The sequence below is a fragment of the Sphaeramia orbicularis genome, chromosome 18 (genome assembly GCF_902148855.1).
Source record: "Sphaeramia orbicularis chromosome 18, fSphaOr1.1, whole genome shotgun sequence".
Taxonomy (NCBI): domain Eukaryota; kingdom Metazoa; phylum Chordata; class Actinopteri; order Kurtiformes; family Apogonidae; genus Sphaeramia; species Sphaeramia orbicularis.
Genome location: NC_043974.1, coordinates 46,500,145 through 46,521,661, shown reverse-complemented (window position 1 = coordinate 46,521,661; position 21,517 = coordinate 46,500,145).

The following is a 21,517-nucleotide window of genomic DNA, read 5'->3' as shown; positions in this document are numbered from 1 at the left end:
TCTGGGGGTGGAGCACCGCCTCCATGCTTCCCCACCCTCGACAGCCGCAGTGCAGCAGAACGTTTGCATCTACACATGTTGGACTGGATGTGTTGAATGTTCACTGACGGCTCATTATGATCTGGTTTGAAACCATCAGAGGAGAAGGGCAGAAAAGCACAGGAACACAAACACCTGGACTTCTTGGAGGTTTGGATTTGAACCTGCATGTGTTTGAGATACTTTTAAATGTTCTTCCTCTAAACTTAGAACATATGTTTCCTGCTCTGACTGTAAATAATAATTTCCATCTGCTTTCATCACATCTGAGGAAGAAACATCTACCATTAAACTGATAAAAGAAATATTCATGTTTTTGGGACAGATTTATGGCCATGGAGTTTAGAAACAGCAATAAAAACATGGACTAGGTCATTTTTGGTCACTGATGTTTGATTTCTTAAATATTTTGTTCGTTTTATAACATAACTCAAAAAGTTATGGACAGATTTGGATGAAATTTTCAGGGTTTGTTGGAAATGGGATAAGGAAGAAATGATTAAATTTTGGTGGTGATTGGGGGTGGGGGGGCCCACGGGGGGGGGGGGGCGCAGACCAGAAAATTTCATCAAAATCTGTCCATAACTTTTTGAGTTATGTTGCACACTAACAGACAGACAAACAGACAGACAGACAAACAAACCCTGGCAAAAACATAACCTCCTTGGCGTGGGGGGGGCCACGGGGGGGGCCACTGATCAGCCTTGGCGGAGGTCTGCGCTCTCCGAGTGCTTCTAGTTATGTTCATTTTGTTGACTATTTTGTCCATTTTGGTTCATTTTGTGAATTATTTTTTTTCCATTTTTGTTCATTTTGTTTTAGTATTTTGTCCATTTTTTTTTTCATTTTGTGGATTATTTTGTCCATTTTTGTTCATGTTGTTTATATTTTGTCCGTTTTTATCCATTGTTGTGTTAGAAGCTGTTGGACTGTGCTTCAGTGTTCCTGCCCCTGTCCTCTTCCTTGTCTGAATCTGAATTGGCTTGTTTCCAGGTGTGTTTCCATGTGTGTTTCCAGGTGTGTTTGTCATGTGTGTTTCCAGGTGTGTTTCCAGGTGTGTTTCCAGGTGTGTTTGTCATGTGTGTTTCCAGGTGTGTTTCCAGGTGTGTTTGTCATGTGTGTTTCCAGGTGTGTTTGTCATGTGTGTTTCCAGGTGTTTTTGTCATGTGTGTTTCCAGGTGTTTCCAGGTGTGTTTGTCATGTGTGTTTCCAGGTGTGTTTGTCATGTGTGTTTCCAGGTGTGTTTGTCATGTGTGTTTCCAGGTGTTTCCAGGTGTGTTTGTCATGTGTGTTTCCAGGTGTGTTTGTCATGTGTGTTTCCAGGTGTGTTTGTCATGTGTGTTTCCAGGTGTGTTTCCAGGTGTGTTTGTCATGTGTGTTTCCAGGTGTGTTTGTCATGTGTGTTTCAGGTGTGTTTCCAGGTGTGTTGTCAGGTGTTTAAGTGTGTTTGTCATGTGTGTTTCCAGGTGTTCCAGGTGTGTTTGTCATGTGTTTCCAGGTGTGTTTCCAGGTGTGTTTGTCATGTGTGTTTCCAGGTGTTTCCAGGTGTGTTTGTCATGTGTGTTTCCAGGTGTGTTTCCAGGTGTGTTTGTCATGTGTGTTCCAGGTGTTTCCAGGTGTGTTTGTCATGTGTGTTTCCAGGTGTGTTTCCAGGTGTGTTTGTCATGTGTGTTTCCAGGTGTGTTTGTCATGTGTGTTTCCAGGTGTGTTTCCAGGTGTGTTTGTCATGTGTTTCCAGGTGTGTTTGTCATGTGTGTTTCCAGGTGTGTTTGTCATGTGTTTCCAGGTGTGTTTCCAGGTGTGTTTGTCATGTGTGTTTCCAGGTGTTTCCAGGTGTGTTTGTCATGTGTTTCCAGGTGTGTTTCCAGGTGTGTTTGTCATGTGTGTTTCCAGGTGTTTCCAGGTGTGTTTGTCATGTGTTTCCAGGTGTGTTTCCAGGTGTGTTTGTCATGTGTGTTTCCAGGTGTTTCCAGGTGTGTTTGTCATGTGTGTTTCCAGGTGTGTTTGTCATGTGTGTTTCCAGGTGTTTCCAGGTGTGTTTGTCATGTGTGTTTCCAGGTGTGTTTCCAGGTGTGTTTGTCATGTGTGTTTCCAGGTGTGTTTGTCATGTGTGTTTCCAGGTGTTTCCAGGTGTGTTTGTCATGTGTTTCCAGGTGTGTTTCCAGGTGTGTTTGTCATGTGTGTTTCCAGGTGTTTCCAGGTGTGTTTGTCATGTGTTTCCAGGTGTGTTTCCAGGTGTGTTTGTCATGTGTGTTTCCAGGTGTTTCCAGGTGTGTTTGTCATGTGTGTTTCCAGGTGTGTTTCCAGGTTTTTCCAGGTGTGTTTCTGCAGCTCCCTTCCCTCCTCTCCACGCTCTGCTTTCCTCAGTCTGCTCTGGCGTCGTACGGGCCTCTCCGCTGCCCGCTGCCTGATTAAAATTCTTCGATTGGACCCTGGCTGCCGTGAGCCCACGAGCCAAAGATGTGCGCCTGGGCTCCGCTCTCCGCCGCCAAACTTCCTCTCGCCGCCAGAGCCGCCGCCGTCGAAGTGGTTGTGGTTTGCGAGCTTGGCGCAGCGGACCGTAAACGGCGGCCGCTAACAGAGGGGAGCGGTGGACGCCGACACCAACTGGGCTGGTTTTAAAGTGGGCCCAGTGCATTATGGGTGGGCAGCCTCCTCTATCACCCCCAAAATGAGTTTCCTAAACCTGATATTATGTCGCGCAGCTGTTGTCGCTGACTTTTTTTTTTTCCCGTTGGTTTTTGAAGTGGTTTTGTTGTTGCTAATGTGATACTTCCATTCACCCCCCCTCGACATCTGCGTTCTCTCACCGCCGTTTCATTTTTTTCTTTATTTCGTTTACTTTTAGGCCATTAGCATTAAATGAATACATTGGATTTCCATTTTTGTTGTTGTTATTGTTTTTTTTCCTCCAAATGCCCAGATGGTGACCAATAGAATTGTTCCTCCAAAAACAAATTAAAGGACAAGAGCAAATGTACAGATGGAGGCTGGAAATTAATTTCTTGCAAATTACATTTCATATGTAGATTGCCGTCACATTAATGGTGTGGTTAATGCCTCTGCGAACGGTGGGGGGGGGGGGGGGGTCTGAGATGGAGAGAAGAGGAAACGGAATGAAAGGAAGAGGGGGACATGAATACTGGACGGACGCCCAACTGCTGAGAGTCTGTAAAACCACTGCACATGTGACCAGACGCTCATACATCAGGCTGCACTGCCTTTAACCTTTAACCCTTTAACCTTTTACCTGTAACCCTTTAACCCTTTGACCTGTAACCTTTAACCCTTAACCCTTTAACCCCTGACGTGTCAGCACTGACACATTCTGAACAGATGGACTATTTTAAATATTCATATAAATTCAACTGTTTGCACAATAACAAAAATGTCCAAATGCTCTGATAGAATAGACCTTGTTCTTTCCATAGACATCTGGGCATGCTCAGTTCAAGCCCCGCCCCCTGTGGAGTGGGGGGTAAAACACAGAGCAGTGAGTGAGACTGACTCACTATAAAAACAGACAATTTGGCCTTTAGTTTTTTTTTTTTTTTTTTTTTTTTTTTTTACACACCATTTTCCTTGTGGTTCTTCTTGTTCCTGTTTCCAGTGTTGTGGTCATTTTCCTTTATTTTATTTTATTTTTTTACTGTGTTTTTACTGAGTTTTGACTGTGGAACTACTGTATGGAGTTAAACAGGAGTCAAAAAGCAGCTGGACTGGTTTAGAAAAAAAAGAGTTAAAACTAAAACTACTCATTTTAGTTCATTTTTGCATATTTTTTATGTTATTTATTATTTCATAAACGTATTATTAGTTTGTGTTAATTTAGTTGCTTATTTTGTTTATTTTCATACTTTTTTTTTTTTTTTTTTTAGATGTTTTTCTTTAATTTCGTTCAGTTTGTGGCTTATTTTGTTCATGCTACTAATTATTTTGTTAGTCTATTATCCATTTTTGTTCATTTTATTGATCACTTTGGCTGTTTTTATTAATTTTTAAAAATTATTTATTTATTTATACTGCTGACTGCTTTATGGAGTTAAACAGGTGTCAAAAAGCAGCTTCTCATATATATATATATATATATATATATATATATATATATATATATATATATATATATATATATATATATATATAAACTTAATTTTAGTTTAAAAAAAAATGCACATTTTTTCATGTTATTTATTATTTTGTAAATATATTATTGTTTTTTGTTCATGTTACTTATTATTTTTTTTTGGTTTATTTTTCATTTTTGTTAATTTTATGACTTATTTTATTCTTTATTTTGACCGTGGCGCTGCTTTATGGAGTTAAACAGGTGTCAAACAGCAGCTGGACTGATTTAGAAAAAAGAGCCAAAAACTAAAACTACTGGGACCAAATTCAAAGTTGTACTTATTATTGTGTTTTTACTGAGTTTTGATTGTGTAACTGCATTGAAGCAGGTATTAAAAAATATAAAATTAGCAACAATAATGAACAAAAATCAACAAAATTATCTGAGCATTTCATAAATGTTTTTTTTTTTTTAAATTTTCAATATATGAATCGAAATTAGCAAAAAAAAGCCCACAATGAGTGAAAATGCATGAAATAAGATTTTTTTTTTTTAATAGCAATCATTATCAACAAAATTGACAGAAATGAACAAATATGAAGCAAAATCAACAAAATGAGTGAAAAAAAGAGTCCAAAATGACCACTGAAGTGAACAGTTGCAGGTGTGTTCCAGTTGACAGTAGATGTTCCACATCCTAAATCTGTTACTGACGTTCATTCCAGTGCCTTATTTAGTCCAAACCTGACAAACTGCAGTTCGTCTGTTTGTCTTCTTCTGTTCTTCCTCCTGTTTTGACCCTAAAACATACAGTAAAACTAAACCACAGAAAGTAAAGGAACACAAACACAGACTCACAGCAGCTTTAACCCTTTCATGCACACTGGTCACTCCACTGGTCACTCCAGTGGTCACTCCAGTGGACAGTTGGTTTGGTGGTTTTAGTTCCATATCAGCCGACACAGTGGACACTGATGCATAGTCCCATACACTGAGATTCAGACCAGTACTGTAACTTTCCTGGTCTTTTATCTAAATCAGTTGCTAATTGCTATTAGACTGTGATTAACAGAGTTTTTTTTTCTTTTTTTGCATATTATCTGAGTGAGTAATAACTAGTATTATAGTTTGTTCAAATGTGAGAAAACATCAGATTAGCAGCAATATCCTCCTGAGACCCAAGAAAATGATTTTTTTTTTAGCTTTTTTCCATTAAACAATTGTCTTGATTAGAAACCGCATAATGCAAGTTTTTTTTTGTTTTGTTTTGTTTTGTTTTTTTTATCTAATTTTTTAATGGAATGTCCGTTGCAATGGACAGCATTTTTTTTTTTTTAAGTAAAACTGTCAAACTTTTGTCCCCTACAGAGGACAAAAATGCATTGCTGGGTCTCAGGAGGATACAAATGCTTTTATTTCATAGTTTTCACACAGTATGCCAGTAAATGTTTCTGAGCTTCAAAAATTAAACGCATGGTGTCCAGCTGAGTGGACGTTTTTGTCATGTCATGAAAAATAGGTTCATTAAAAAAAAAAAAAAAAATTCAATCACATTGTTTTTTCATGCCTACAGATGAATAAAAACACTGAGGAAAAAAAAAAAATTCTTGATTAAGGTTCTCATAACACTGGTCAACAACAAATTTACTGTTTCAGTTTTTTGAGCTGATTTAGGATAATTTTGGTGCTGAATCCAAAAATCACATGAATTTTGCTCAATCAGGTCAACTTTCTGAACTATGCTACATATTGGCTTTTGAACATTTTTACTTACATTTATGGGCATTTTCACATCATATGATACAAAATTCTTTCATATTTCTTGCAGTAAACGAGTTCTGAAGATTTGACTTTTGCCAATTTATGATTAATGTTTTTTTTTTTAATATTACAGGTGAATGAAATGGCTTCGACTAGAAGATGTTGCAAAAATAAGCCTGACGTATTCTGCTACATCTGCGGTGAATACATAATAAATAATAAATACATCCTGTTAGAAAATGATTTTTTCTTTCTCTTAAAACCTATTTTGGGTGAGAACTATATAAAAAAATCAACTGATAAAGTCACGAAAATGTAATCAATTTTGTGAGAAGATCAAATTTTTCAAAATCAAATTAGCAAAAAAAACCTGACCTGATTGAGAAAAACAGATGTCAGTTTTGGATTTAGCGGTGCAAAATGGTCCGAATTCAGTTGAAAAAACCGAGACAACTTGCAAAAGACATTTTTTTGTAACCCAGTGTAATTCATGCATGAAAGGGTTAACGAACCTGAAACAGTCGATTAAAGGGTTAATGTGAACTGTGGAGCTTAGGCTTGTACTTCTGCCTGCCTTTCTCAGGTGAAATTACTCAGAAAAGCCCCTTTCTTTGCTGCCCTCCCCTCCATGTTTTCTACTGTGTTGTTTTTGGGTGAACCTGGGTGTGTTGGATGCACAGATCTGCTGTAGCTGTGAACCACTTGGACTCCTTCTGTCACTCCGCCTACCCTGTCTTTTCTCTTTTCTCTCTCACTCTGAAGAGTCGAGGGCTTTTACTGCTTCACCTTCATGCTTTGAGTGCTTTATGACGTCATGTGCCGTCCGTGGAAAACCTCCTGACTCCTGCCAGAAGGAAATTAGACACGTGAAAGCAGTGTCCGCATTGTGTTTGAGGCTTATTTCCACTTATTGAGACGTACATTTGGATGTGTGAGTTTAAAACCAACACAAACACACATGGTGCCAAGTATGCAGCCTCCATGTTTGGCCTTCAGCTCATGAAGGACACTAAAACACATTTCATTCCCCCTTACTCCCATACCAAGTAAACGCTGCAAGCATAAATGATAAGCCTCACACTTTGTCAGGTCTGGACTGAGGGGTTTGGAGACCGTCTGGACATTTAAAAAAAAAAAAAAAACTGGATGAAGTGTTGAAATGAAGAAAAATGAAGAAATGTTAGAGACTTCAGATTCAAATGGACACGATTAACGAGATAATCTGCACTGATTTAGTGTCAGATAAGAAACAGATAAGACTGAATAAGATAGAAGGAGATAAGGGAAATGGGATGAAATAAGGTTAAAGGATAGCAGGTTAAAGGACATAAGATAAGGTAAAAGGAGATGAGGAAAAAGGGCATAAGATAAGGTAAAAGGAGATGAGGTAAAGAGAGATAAGGTAAAAGACGATAAGGTCAAATGTGATAAGATAAGTTTAGATTAGACCAAAATACAAACAAAATGAGTAAAAAAAACCCCCCAAAACAATCAATAAAATGGGTAACAATGACCAAAATGTAAGCAAAACGAGAAAAGGAATACCAAAATAATCAACAAAATGGGTAAAAAAGACCAAAATACAAACAAAATTAGTAAGAAAAAAAAAAAATGCCATGACAATCAACAAAATGGGTAAAAAAAGATGGAAATATAAACAAGATTAGTGAAAAAAAAAAGATGAAAATATAAACAAAATGAGTAAAAAAACAAACAAACCCAAAACAATCAACAAAATGAACACCCCCCCCCCCCCCCCCCCCCGAAATATAAGCAAAATGAGTAAAACAACACAATCAACAAAATTGGTTTAAAAAAAACACTAAATATAAACAAAATGAATCAAAAATACCAGAACAGTCAGTCAAATGGGTTCATTCTCATTATGTTCTACTCAGTAGATGATAACTGTGTACTAGTACACATGTGTTAGTACACAGTATGTATTTTTTTTCAGTGGAAAACCTTCATAATTCTACTCTTGACGTGTGTATTTGTTCTTTTCTGTGTGTTCATGTTAAATTCCAGCCCATCAGCTTTAATTTGAGCCTTTTCACTGGAAGTCTTTGCTGTAAAACCGTTGAAGTAAATGTGAAGACGGAACATCACATGACCGTACAGACGTGTGTCCTTCCAGTGTGTACTTCCTGTTCCATTATCCACTTCTATTAAGGCTGGAGCTGCTTTTCCACCAAACACATGCTGCAGAAGAACCAGAGTGGTTCTGCTGCTGCTGCGTAATTATCAACTCCCACTAATGGGCTGCACTAACCCACCGACTCAGAAGGCGGGAGTTTCTGTTAGTGGTCATGGAAAAGAAAAACAAACAAACAAAAAAAAAACCACACCAGCTTCTTCAGTAGAGAACCAAAGCACACAGATAAATGGAGATAAAAAAGAAAAAACACAGGAAACTCAGCAGTGGATCAGAAGAAGAAGAAGAAGCAATTTCCTGCCCGAGTTTCAGGAATTTGATCAAAAACAAAACAAAGTGAACAAAAAGTGCAGATGTGGTTCAGAGCAAGGTTATTATCGTTAACGAAACTAACGAAATGACCAAAACTAGAATCGTAAAAACATTTTCGTTAACTGAAATAAAAAGTATATAAAAAATAATAATAATAATAACTAACTGAAACTGTATTGTGTGTTTACGAAACGAACTAAAACAGATAAATATTATGGATAAAATTTCCTTTGTTTTCATCTTTGTCAATGTCGAAATCCATTTATTTCACTCAAGCAATTTTAGCTGGCGGCACCATACGATATTTAAGGGTTACATTAGAGTAGGTTAGATTAGATTACATTAGATTACATAAAATTAGATTAGATTACATTAGATTACATAAAATTAGATTAGATTACATAAAATTAGATTAGATTAGATCAGATTAGATTACATTTGATTGCATTCGATAAAATTTGATTAGATTACATTTTATTAGGTTAGATTGTATTAGATTATAGTAGATTACATTAGATTAGAATAGACTGGATTAGATTACGTTAGAATACATTAGTTTAGATTACATTATTTTACATTAGAGTAGATCAGATGACATTACCTTAAAATCCCTCAGACTGTGCAGATGTTCTTCTGTCCTCTTTGGTTCCTACAGCTGTGGAACAGTTCCATCTACATTAAATATCTGTGCAGGATGACTGAACCAGTATTTTGTCACATATTCATCATTTTGAAAACAGTCTTATAATCCTGTTGTTCTGTGGACAGGAAGTGCAGGACCACAGTGCATGATGGGAAATGAAGTTAAAAACAACACATTTACAAACTTCAGTCCCTGGATGTTAGTATGAATATGAACACACTACTGTTATAATAGTACAAGTAGGGATGCACAGATACTGATACGAGTATCAGCATCGGCTCCAATACTCAGTGTGTCTACTCATACTCGTAAAAGTAATCTGATACACTACACCGATACCACTTACAGCTGTGTGACACTCCCAGTTCAGTGCAGCAGGTACGAGGAGGAGGAATAATGTGTGTGAGTGTGAAGAGTGTGGAGACTGAACCAAAGAAATGATCAGAGTAAGGCTGACTGACAGTAGCGTTCAGACACAGACAGATACAGACGCAGCCTTCTGTCTGTAATCTGAGTACATTCATCTGTTTTCCAGCTGATGGAGGATGAGTACCCAGACAGAGAATACCAGCGGGAGTACGGAGCGGTGCGGACCGCCACCAGCGGAAGTGCAAACCAAACTTGTGTCTCATTTGTCTTTTCTCTACCTGCTGAAGCTAAACTTTTAAACCTTCCAGAGAAAACACTAACATTAGTATCACAGTAGTGTTCCTCTGTCGTCTACAGGTTTGGTATTACTGACTTTCTTCTTCTTCTCATTAAACTTTCCTCTTCTTCGTGGTATTTGTCCAGTATGGTTAACTCAGAGCGGCGCCCCCTGGTGGATTAACTGACAAACACTCATTCCAACACATTAAATGTCAGCAGCAGCACTTTGTTCCAGTCAGACTAATGACAACGACAATAAAGCACATTTACAAAAGGAACTAACAACTGGAATGGGATTATTAACGACTAGGATCAGTACTCGGTATCAGCAAGTACTCAAATGGAAGTACTCGTACTCAGTCTGGAAAAAAGTGGTATCAGTGCATCCCTAATTATAATATTAGAATATTATAGTATTAGAATATTAGAATATACACAGTATGTACATGTTTCATTAATGACAGAATCACAGTTGTAATAGTTTCCTCCTTCGTGTCTAAAAGCAGACGTGGATCTGAATCCTGTGCAGGTTTATTTATAAACTGTAGATGGGTGAACAGTCTACCTGATTTCTGATTGGATTGGAGGTGATTTCCTGTTTGTCAAATTGCAGCCCCGGCTGATGAAGTATTATCCAAAGTGTCGATTAAAGCCGTCGCCTAATTAAAGCTGTAGGAACCTGGAAACTGTGCATTAAGTCATTATTATTTATTGGGCGCATTGACGAGCTTTTCAGTGTGACGTGGATGTTCATTAGAGTCAGAAAAGGCCTCACAAGCATGAAGGAGTGTGAGCAGCGAGTGGGTGGAATGAGCATTTACACCGAGAGACCAACACGAAGTGTGTTCAGAGGAAGAAGGAATCAGAACAGAGAGGAAGTCTGAGGAGTTTACATCTGTACAAAGAAAAACAGCTTCAGTACGTCTGCAAATATGAAAGCATCCACACAGAGCAGAGAGAAGTCCAAGGAGTTCAGATGTAAACAAACAAACAAACAAACAAACAAACAAACAAACAAACAAACAAACAAACAAACAAACAAACAGCAACAAAAGCCGATTCAGTAGGTCTGTAAACTGTGACCAGGTCTGTACTGAGAGGTACCACCAGTGTTAACTGTCCAGTGTTAACTGTCCAGTGTTAACTGTCCACCAGTGTTTACTGTCCAGTGTTAACTGTCCAGTGTTAACTGTCCAGTGTTAACTGTCCACCAGTGTTTACTGTCCAGTGTTAACTGTCCAGTGTTTACTGTCCAGTGTTAACTGTCCAGCAGTGTTAACTGTCCAGCAGTGTTAACTGTCCAGTGTTAACTGTCCAGTGTTTACTGTCCACCAGTGTTTACTGTCCAGTGTTAACTGTCCAGTGTTAACTGTCCACCAGTGTTTACTGTCCAGTGTTAACTGTCCAGTGTTTACTGTCCAGTGTTAACTGTCCAGCAGTGTTAACTGTCCAGTGTTAACTGTCCAGTGTTTACTGTCCAGTGTTAAATGTCCAGCAGTGTTAACTGTCCAGCAGTGTTAACTGTCCAGTGTTAACTGTCCAGCAGTGTTAACTGTCCAGCAGTGTTAACTGTCCAGTGTTAACTGTCCAGTGTTTACTGTCCAGTGTTTACTGTCCAGTGTTAACTGTCCAGTGTTTACTGTCCAGTGTTAACTGTCCAGCAGTGTTAACTGTCCAGCAGTGTTAACTGTCCAGTGTTAACTGTCCAGTGTTTACTGTCCAGTGTTAAATGTCCAGCAGTGTTAACTGTCCAGCAGTGTTAACTGTCCAGTGTTAACTGTCCAGCAGTGTTAACTGTCCAGCAGTGTTAACTGTCCAGTGTTAACTGTCCAGTGTTTACTGTCCAGTGTTTACTGTCCAGTGTTTACTGTCCAGTGTTAACTGTCCAGTGTTTACTGTCCAGTGTTAACTGTCCAGTGTTAACTGTCCAGCAGCAGAACCAGTGAACAGTCTTTCTTTCACATTACAGATACAGCAGGAGGAGTGGAACAGATGCTAAATACTGGGTTTATAAATACTTAATGACACCAGAGTAAAAGTCAGTTTACTCTGTTTATAATATAATAATCCTTAACCCTGAAAGACTCAAATGTCCACCTTTAGCCCTTAAAAACCCAAACGTCCACCTTTAGCCCTTAACTTTCCTCTGTGCTTTAGTGAACACCTACATGGTCAGTGAATTAAACACAGGACAATACATGATTTTTTACATAAAAATTCCAAACACAGAGGATAATATTCTAACAAATGGTGATCAATCACTTATGAAAGGTCAAATATAGATAACTATATAAACACAACAGTAGTGCTGGGTCTTTAAGGGTTAACGTCACCTTCTGGGTCTTTAAGGGTTTCTTTAAGGGTTAACTTGGCTCCGCCCCTCTGCTGTTCCTGGTTCTGTCTTCATATTCTCTGTTGTACACATCTAACTGATCCCCCCCCCCTCCCCCCTCCCCCAGCCGTCACCTAAACCCCTTTCTTTCCTCCCTCTCTGCTCTTCCTCCCTCCTTCCTTCAGGTTCTTTTCGGTGAACCCTCCTCTTCTTTGGACCTTTAATAAATCCTCCTGCTCCACCTCAGGGTTTTCTCTGACTGAAAAGGTCGTGACCTTCCTTCCACTCCTGTCTCAGACTGCTGTGGGTTTTGTTTACACTGTTTGGGTTTTCTTCTCCTCTGTTGGAAAGTTTGGTTGTGTTTTTTTTCTTTTCCCTCCCTGTTCTTTGGCTGCCTGTGTATTTACAGTATGTGTGTGAGTACATGTTGTCTTGTGCTTTTGTGTGATTGTGTCAAACCTCAGCCACTGATGTTTGTGTGAGCGTCTGCTCCAACATCCAACTGTGTGAAGACACTGCAGAGAAACAGCACACCGACACAGCTGAGGAGAAGAAGAAGAAGAAGAAGAAGAAGAAGAAGAAGAAGAAGAAGAAGAAGAAGAAGAAGAAGAAGAAGAAGAAGAAGAAGAAGAAGAAGAAGAAGAAGAAGAAGAAGAAGAAGAAGAAGAAGAAGAAGAAGAAGAAGAAGAAGAAGAAGAAGAAGAAGAAGAAGAAGAAGAAGCAGCCTGTGGGTTGTGCATTCAAACAGACCCACCTGGACTGGTTCTGACTGTCAGTGGGTACGGTTACATGATGTTTTTAAAATCCAATTTAACTACGGAGCTTCTGAACGTCCAAATATGGTCATATCTAAAGACCATGAAAAGATGAACTGTATTTGACACCAATTATTTCCACATATTTCTCCAATTTTATTCAGTTTGTGGCTTATTTTGATAATATTACTTATTATTTTGTTGATTTATTGTTCATTTTTCTTCCTTTTCTTCAGAACTTTGGCTGTTTTTGTTCATTTTGTTGCTTATTTTATAACTTTTTTACTTTATTTTACTCAATTTTTGTTTGTTTTTTTTATTTTGTACCTTATTTTTCTTCATTTTTGTTCATTTTCTCCACTGTCATTGATCCAGCTCCATGGGTTTCACTGGTGAATCAATGTTGTAGAAGATGACGGTGTTTCCACGGTAACTACGGAGCCTCTGAATGTCCAAATATGGTCATATCTGATGACCATGAAAAGATGAAGAACTGAATTTGACACCAATTATTTCAACCTCTTTCTTCAGTTTTGTTCAGTTTGTGGATTATTTTGTTCTTGTTGATGATTATTTGTTTCACTTTTTATTCATTTTGTTCATTTTATTGATGACTTTGGCTCTTCCGGTTCATTTTGTTGGCTATTTTATTAATTTCCCTTCTTTTTTTGTCAGTTTTTTTGGATTCTTTTGTCTATTTTTCAACATTTTCTTGCCTATTTCACTATTTTTTCTTCTATTTTGTTCAATTTGTGGCTTATTTTAGTATTTTTTTCTTCATTTTACTCAGTTTTTTTGCTTATTTTTCACATTATTTATCACGTTATACATTTTTTTCCTTCATTTTTGTTCATTTTCTCCACTGTCATTGATCCAACTCCATGGGTTTTGCTGTTGAATCAATGTTGTCGAAGATGACGGTGTTTCCACGGTAACTACGGAGATGAAGAACTGTGTTTGACACCAGTTATTTACACATATTGATCGGTTTAATGGATCAACAGGTGTTAAACAGTTTAGATCAGTAGATGTTTGGGTCTTTAAGGGTTAAAATACAAGAATTAAAGCTGAATTTCAAGGCATTTTTTTTTTCAGTGTCAAAACAGATGCACCAAATAAAAAAAAACAGAATGATTTTCGTTTTCTCTTTCTAATAACAAAAATGAAGTTACTACCTGACAGAACTTGAGTTTTTTTTTTTTTTTTTTTTTTGATGTTTTTCTTTGTTTTCATTTTCCGAGACTGGATGTTGTCATTTTCAAGGAAAGAGCGCTAATTATCAGAGCCAAGCAGCTGTGCGTTGTCCGACTGCCCAGGGGACTTTCTGAAGCCCAAACTTAGCGACCGCCGGTGGTAACTACGCACACATTTGTTAATTATTGTGCTGAACATCTCCACGGCTCTTGGCTTTACCTCCGAGGCATCACCGTACACATTCCGACAGCTTCAAAAACACTCACAAACACACGTCTCCTCTTAAATACTGTACGTACTCATCACTGCCTTTGACCGAAACAAACGAAGGATTAGAAAACGAGTATTAGTTAGCGCCGCTCGTCTCTACTACACGTTGTCCTGTTGACATCCAAACAAGCAATTACCGAGTCCCTAATTAGATAAAACGAGCAAAAATCCAATCAAAATGGCATTTTGCGTTAGCGCTGGGCCCCTTCAGCCGTCGTCCTCTGTAATAATTAACAGAAGGCCGTAGCTGCAGTAGATGAGGACCTGGTAATGAGGCTAGTGAAGTAATGATATCCCATTATGAGGCTGAACACACTGGAAGGAGAGGCAGGTTAGTCCATCAGAATACAAGCAGCCCGCTCCTTCATCTGTACACGGCTCAATTTAAGAACATGAATATGACCAAGGGCGCCGGCAAACACCGCCGGTAATTCATGCAGTAATCATATCCCATTCAGGGCCAGCTAATGTTCACTGCCGCGCGACTGAAATTGATTCTTGATATGCAGGGAAGACAACGGCAACTGTATTAGCAACATGGGAGCGTTAGGATGGGAGGTTGTGTGAAGTTATTAGCATCTGGGAGTTTTTATTTATTTTATATTCTGTGTGTAAACGCTGAAAAAAACAAATACAAAGGCCGAACGCTGGAGCAGTGAACGCCTGGACGAGGACAGATGAGTCCTTCAGGGAGTTTTTCAGGAATTAAAGATGAAACTAAGGATGCACGATGACTGTTTTTTGTCTGTCACTGACTCCATGGGTTTTACTGGTGAAGCAGTGGGTACGGTTATGTGATGTTTTTTTTAAATCTAATTTATTTTCCAGAAGAAATGAATCAAGAACTAAAGTACTTACTCTTCTGTTTACATGGAAATGTTAAACCTGAATAAAGGTTTACATGAGAAACGTTTGTTGGGTTCTGTTAGCCCTTCTGTTAGCTTAGCTTAATGTAGTCACTGCATTTCCATGGTCACATGTAGCCAGTTTTTTTTTTTTTTAACTTTTATTGAAGAAAACTAAATAAACAATGTACAGGGTGGGGAAACAAAATGTACACTGAACATTTAGTTGTTTTTTTCTCAGCAGACACTACGTCAGTTGTTTTGAACCCAAACATATACTGATGTCATAATCATACCTAACACTATTATCCATACCTTTTCACAAACTTTTGCCCATATGAGTAATCAGGAAAGCAAACGTCAAAGAGTGTGTGATTTGCTGAATGCACTCGTCACACCAAAGGAGATTTCCAAAATAGTTGGAGTGTCCATAAAGACTGTTTATAATGGAAAGAAGAGAATGACTATGAGCAAAACTATTACCAGAAAGTCTGGAAGATACTATTAAAGAAGAATGGGAGAAGTTGTCACCCCAATATTTGAGGAACACTTGTGCAAGTTTCAGGAAGTGTGTGAAGGCAGTTATTGAGAAAGAAGGAGGACACATAGAATAAAAACATTTTCTATTATGGACATTTTCTTGTGACAAATAAATTCTCATGACTTTCAATAAACTAATTGGTCATACACTGTCTTTCAATCCCTGCCTCAAAATATTGTACATTTTGCTTCCCCACCCTGTACAGAGTAACAACGTTTTTCCTGAGATTGGGCCCAAGATTACAATATAAAATATTTTGTTACAATGATGAGAAGGAGAGAAAAGATAAAAAAAAACAAAATCAGTCCAGACTTAAATATCCATTCCAATAAGACTGAATACTGGTCTCCATCTTCTTTCAACATATCCAGTTTTTTAAAGGTGATTTGTCGTCTTTTGTCAGTGATTTTGTCAAATCCGATTCTCTCTAATTATTTCTTCAGATCTGCGACTTACTGCACTCATACAATCTGTGGACTGTTGTGTTGACGGAAGTTGGAAAATCTTTTTGTTGAAGGGATGCATGCGCTAAATTAGCTTTGCTTTAGCGTTTTAGCTTTGCATTAGTTTTTATTTCCCAGATTTTCTTCCTGCAGTAAGTCACATGACCATGATCTGAGCCTCAGTTTGTGATCATATTGACCCCAGCGGACTAAAGGAATGATTAGGGAGAACTGAACTGACCCAAATCACTCCTAAAATACTACAAATCACCTCTAAAAGCCTGGCTACGTCTGAGCAGAGGAATGAAGCCATTATGCTAAGCTAGGCTAAGCTAAGCTAACGTTAGGGCTGCAGTTCAAACTGTTTGTCCCACTTGTGGAACTCATTAGTTCAGGACAAATGAATGAATCCAAAGCCAGTGTTGAACTGTTCCTTCAGGGTTTCCAGGCTGGTAGATCCCATCAGAATATTCCACTGGAACGCTTTGGGAAGACTAGACTGCAGTGCAGATTCTTCCACCAGCGCAGAATGTGTGCGTCATCGCCACAGGACAAGACACTGAGCATGTGCAGAATGGAAGGAATAAGTCCAAACGGAATAAAGGCTTTACATGTCCAGGAAGAATTTAGACCGCAGTTAAAAGAGGATTAAACCACTGACTTTAATCAGGTTTAAATTTAATATGAACTTTTCTTTTTTTAACTGGAATAAGGTGTTTACATGGACATCTGAAATAGGATCCAACCTTTAATCAGATTAAACCAGGAAGAACAGTTGTCATGGAAACGCACGGATTGTTGTAGAAGATGATGGTGTTTCCACGGTAACTACAGAGCCTCTGAACGTCCAAATATGGTCATATCTGATGACCATGAAAAGAAGAAGAACTGTATTTAACACTGATTATTCCAACATATTTCTTCGATTCTATTCAGTTTGTAGATCGTTTTGTTCTTGTTGATTTTTTTTTTTTTCACTTCTTATTCATTTTATTGATTAGTTTGTTCTGGTTCATTTTGTTGCCTGTTTAATTAATTTTTCTTCATTTTTTTTTTTTTTTTTTTTTTAGATTATTTTGTTTAGTTTTTAACATTTTCTTTGCCTATTTCATTATTTTTTCTTCAATTTTGTTCAGTTTGTTTATTTTCTTAATTTTACCCAGTTTTTTTGCTCATTTTTTTCCACATTATTTATCATTTTGTATGTTTTTTTTGTCATTTTTGTTCATTTCCATCCACCGTCATTGATCCACTCCACTACTACTTTAGCTGTTTTGTTAATTTTCTTGCTAATTTTATCCTTTTTAACTTTTTTTTCTACTACAGTTTTTGCTAATTGTTCTACATTATTAGTTTTTTTTTTCTTTCATTTTTGTTCATTTTCTCCACTGTCGTTGATCCAACTCCACGGGTTTTACTGGTGAATCAATGTTGTAGAAGCTGACAGTGTTTTTGGATTCTTTTGTCTGTTTTTCACATTTCTTGCCTATTGCACTATTTTTTCCTCTATTTTTTCAGTTTGTGGCTTATTTGATTATTTTTACTTTACTCAGTTTTTTGCTTATTTTTCACATTATATATCCCTTTATACATTTTTTTTCTTCATTTTTGTTCATTTTCTCCACTGTCACAGATCCAACTCCATGGGGTTTTACTGGTGAATCAGTGTTGTAGAAGATCACGGTGTTTCCACGGTAACTGTGGAGCCTGTTACGTCCAAATATGGTCATATCTGATGATTATGAAAAGATGAAGAATTGTATTTGACACCAATTATTTCAACATATTTCTTCAATTTTATTCAGTTTGTGGCTTATTTTGTTGATATTGCTTATTATTTTGTTGATTTATTGTTCATTTTTATTCCTTTCATTCATGACTTTGGCTGTTTTTTGTTCATTTGTTTATTTTATAACTTTTTAATTTATTTTACTCAATTTTTGTTTATTTTTTTCATTTTGTACCTTATTTTTCTCATTTTTGGTCATTTCCATCCACTGTCATTGATCCAACTCCACTACTACTTGAGCTGTTTTTGTTCATTTTCTTGCTAAGTTTATCCTTTTTAACTTTTGTTTTTACTACAGTTTTTTGCTCATTTTTCCCCATTAGTAGTTTTTTTTTCATTTTTGTTCATTTTCCTCCACTGTCGTTGATCCAACTCCATGGGTTTTACTGGTGAATCAATGTTGTAGAAGATGACGGTGTTTCCACGGTAACTACAGAGCCTCTGAATGTCCCAAATATGGTCATATCAGATGTATGATTTTGGTCACCGGTGGATGTTTGGGTCTTTAAAGGGTTAAAGACTTCAACTTGAAGGTTTTACTTGGGACTAAAGTGTGAATTTCCAGTACTTTATACAACGCTGTTCAACAAAGACAAACTAAAGAAAGAAGTGAAACATTTAAATTTCAAGTTTTGCCAGACGGTCTGACTCATACGCACATCTGTATTTTCACTAATTAAATGGAACACTATTGGAAAGATCCTCGCAGATTGAACGAGGTGGTTTTTGTGTGCGTGAGTCAAAGTAGAACAAGTAAGTTTTCCGCTTTTCTTGATCTTAAAATCTTCACATTATAAAACAGGTGAATTGTGACTGTTCTGCAACCGACGGTAGACTTAGAGTCAAACTGAAGTATGTGAAAACTTTGACGGTTACTGTTGAATGTACTGCCTTCAGTAAACTTTTCCACCAAACATCCACCTGACCTTGAGTTCAGTTAATGCTGGTTTTTGACCTGGCTGAGCTCAGAACAGGGTGTGTGGAGTGTGTTTACTGTTTGGTTCTCCGATCCTGCGACACCTTCTATGCTAATCAGCTGTTTCCTCCTTTGTTAGGGTTTATCGAAGCAGGAAGGTCTACGTTCACAGACTCCCTTCACTTAAAAACAAAGTTCACCTGAAACATCTGCTGCAGCTGTTCCATAGTACACCTCTGAAGACTCAACAATGCATATATTGTTCATTTTCACACATTTTCTGTTTAGGAGAAACTCTGCCTGTTTTTTTTTATTAGTTTCTATCGTCTGTATTTTTCTGCAGCAAAAACTACATGAAAGGTCGACGGGAAGGAGGTCGATGTAGGTCCATTAAAACCACCGGACATGAACCTGTTTTCAGACTCATCTCAGTCACTTTCTGTTGACCCTCAAATTGCGTGAATATAACTGAAGCATAAAAATGTGCCTCAGAAAAATACCATCTCGCAAAACTCTCGTTTTTGTTCTTGCAAGAGGTGGTTTTTCAGGTGTAGCAAAATTGGTATATTGCTCAAACGCTATGGATGATAAGCGATGATAAAGATAATATCATATAATAGTGTTTCCACGGTAACTACGGAGCCCTCTGTACGTCCAAATAAGTCATATCTGACGACCATGAAAAGATGAACTGTAATTTTACACCAATTATTTACACATATTTCTTCAATTTTGTTCAGTTTGTGGATTATTTTGCTCTTGTTGCTGATTATGATTTGTTAACTTTTTTATTCATTTTGTTTATTTTATTGATTACTTTGGCTGTTCTGGTTCATTTTTTTGGCTGTTTAATTTCTGTCATTTTTGTTAGATGTTTTTTTTTTAAGTTCAACATTGTTCTTGCCCATTCATTATTTTTACATGTAGGTTCATATAAATGTCAGGATAGGGGATTTCTGTCACAGATCAGTGTTGGTAGAACACTTGTTGTTTGTTAACTTGTATGGATCCATGTCCAGATCCATTGTCTTTAATTCCATCTTATATCCACATTTTTCCCAGTCTCGCTGTAGTTACTGCTATACTCCGTCATGTTGACCGGTTTGTTTTGCCCACTCAGTCTGACTGAGAGGGCGTGGCCTGGGGGCAAGTGACGTCTGTGCATTCCCTCTATACCCTCGTAGAAGTCAATAATGTAATAACAGCTGATAACATAATAAAAAGTCCTGAACCGATACATATGACTTTTGGCCACTAACGTTATAACTTATTGGCTGTTATTACGTATTGGCCTGGTTAAAAAAGAAAAAAGAGTCTTTGGAAATATAATAACTGAGCCAATAACATAATAAGTTATAACGTTAGTGGCCAAAAGCTATTACGTTATCAGTTTCAGGACTTTTATTATTTATTGGCTGTTATTACATTACTGAACTTCTACAGACCCTTGCTAGCGGCCCCATGCAACATAAAAGCCTCATGTATGTATGTATGTATGTATATATGTATGTATGTATGTATTTATGTATGTATGTATTTATTTATTTATTTATTATTCAGTTCATTCATTCATTCATTCATTCATTCAGTCATTCATGTGCCCTTATGTGCAAGGGACCAAATACAGTAACTTAACTGATCTTGATTTTCTACATGAAAATAAACAATTTTGATTATTTTGCACAACAAAACATCAACAAATCATCAAGAAAATGAACATAATGACCCAAAGTGCCATTTTTTTTTGCTTCATTATGACACACTAGTCTGCCCAATCACACTGTACTATCAGGTACACAGTGTAACTGCATGTAAGGTACTGAGAAAAGATACTTCATTTGAAAATACAGCAGATTTCCAATTTTTATGTTGTCTCCTGTTATTCACAACTTCCGACACGATATTCAAGCCAAATTTTCTCTTCGGTACTGCCGAACTTCAGTCTGTCAGTATTCTCTGAAATATGGTGGAGCAAATCTTGTGGAATAAACTATGACCTGACTTCAGTCAACATCACTTTATCATAGTTTAAAAAAGCATCTGAAAAGGACTGGAATTCATGAAAATTATGTAGCGCTGTGTATTCACTTGATTTGTATTTGTGATTTGGAATGTTGATTACGTTGTATTGTTTTTATTTTAGTCTATTATTTCAGTTCTATTGTATTTTTTCATTCTTTTTTGTGTATTGGTTCTTTCGGGGTCCCTTCTTTTTGGCTTCTAACCTCATCCTGCACAATTTAGTTAGTTGTTTGAATGTTGTTTTTTTTCCATTGCTGTTTTTATTATGCGCAAATAAATAAAAAAATAAAATAAAAGTAACAGACAGATCTTTAGTGTGTATTTTCAGGTTACACACTGTAGTGAATTTCAGAGTATTTCTGTGTAAATAAAGGTTTAAACCGTCCAGACTTTCGCAGTATAAGGTCGTTCGTTGTTGTTTTTAGCTCCACCGACAGTTCGTCGTTCGCTCTTTCCGAGTATTTCCATCCCCGAGTACCGACACTGGAACAAAAATACAGTTGCATGCAGAGGTGCACGCTCCGCTCCCAGTTAATTCCCTCTATTGTACTGTACAATATTTTCCCCGATTATCGCGTATGCAAACGAATCCAAACATTTCCATCTGGGGGAGTTGTGACCGGGGCCCCAGCTCCCTTCGCTGCTTATCCTTTCCACCATGATTTCCAGGCTTTCAGTGCTTTGCACGCCGCCACCGCCGCCGCTGATAGCGTTCTGTTGGATTTTTGTTGCGTGGCTTATCGGGTCAGAGGATTCCACCGAGGATGGGGAGGGGGGGAGGTGGGG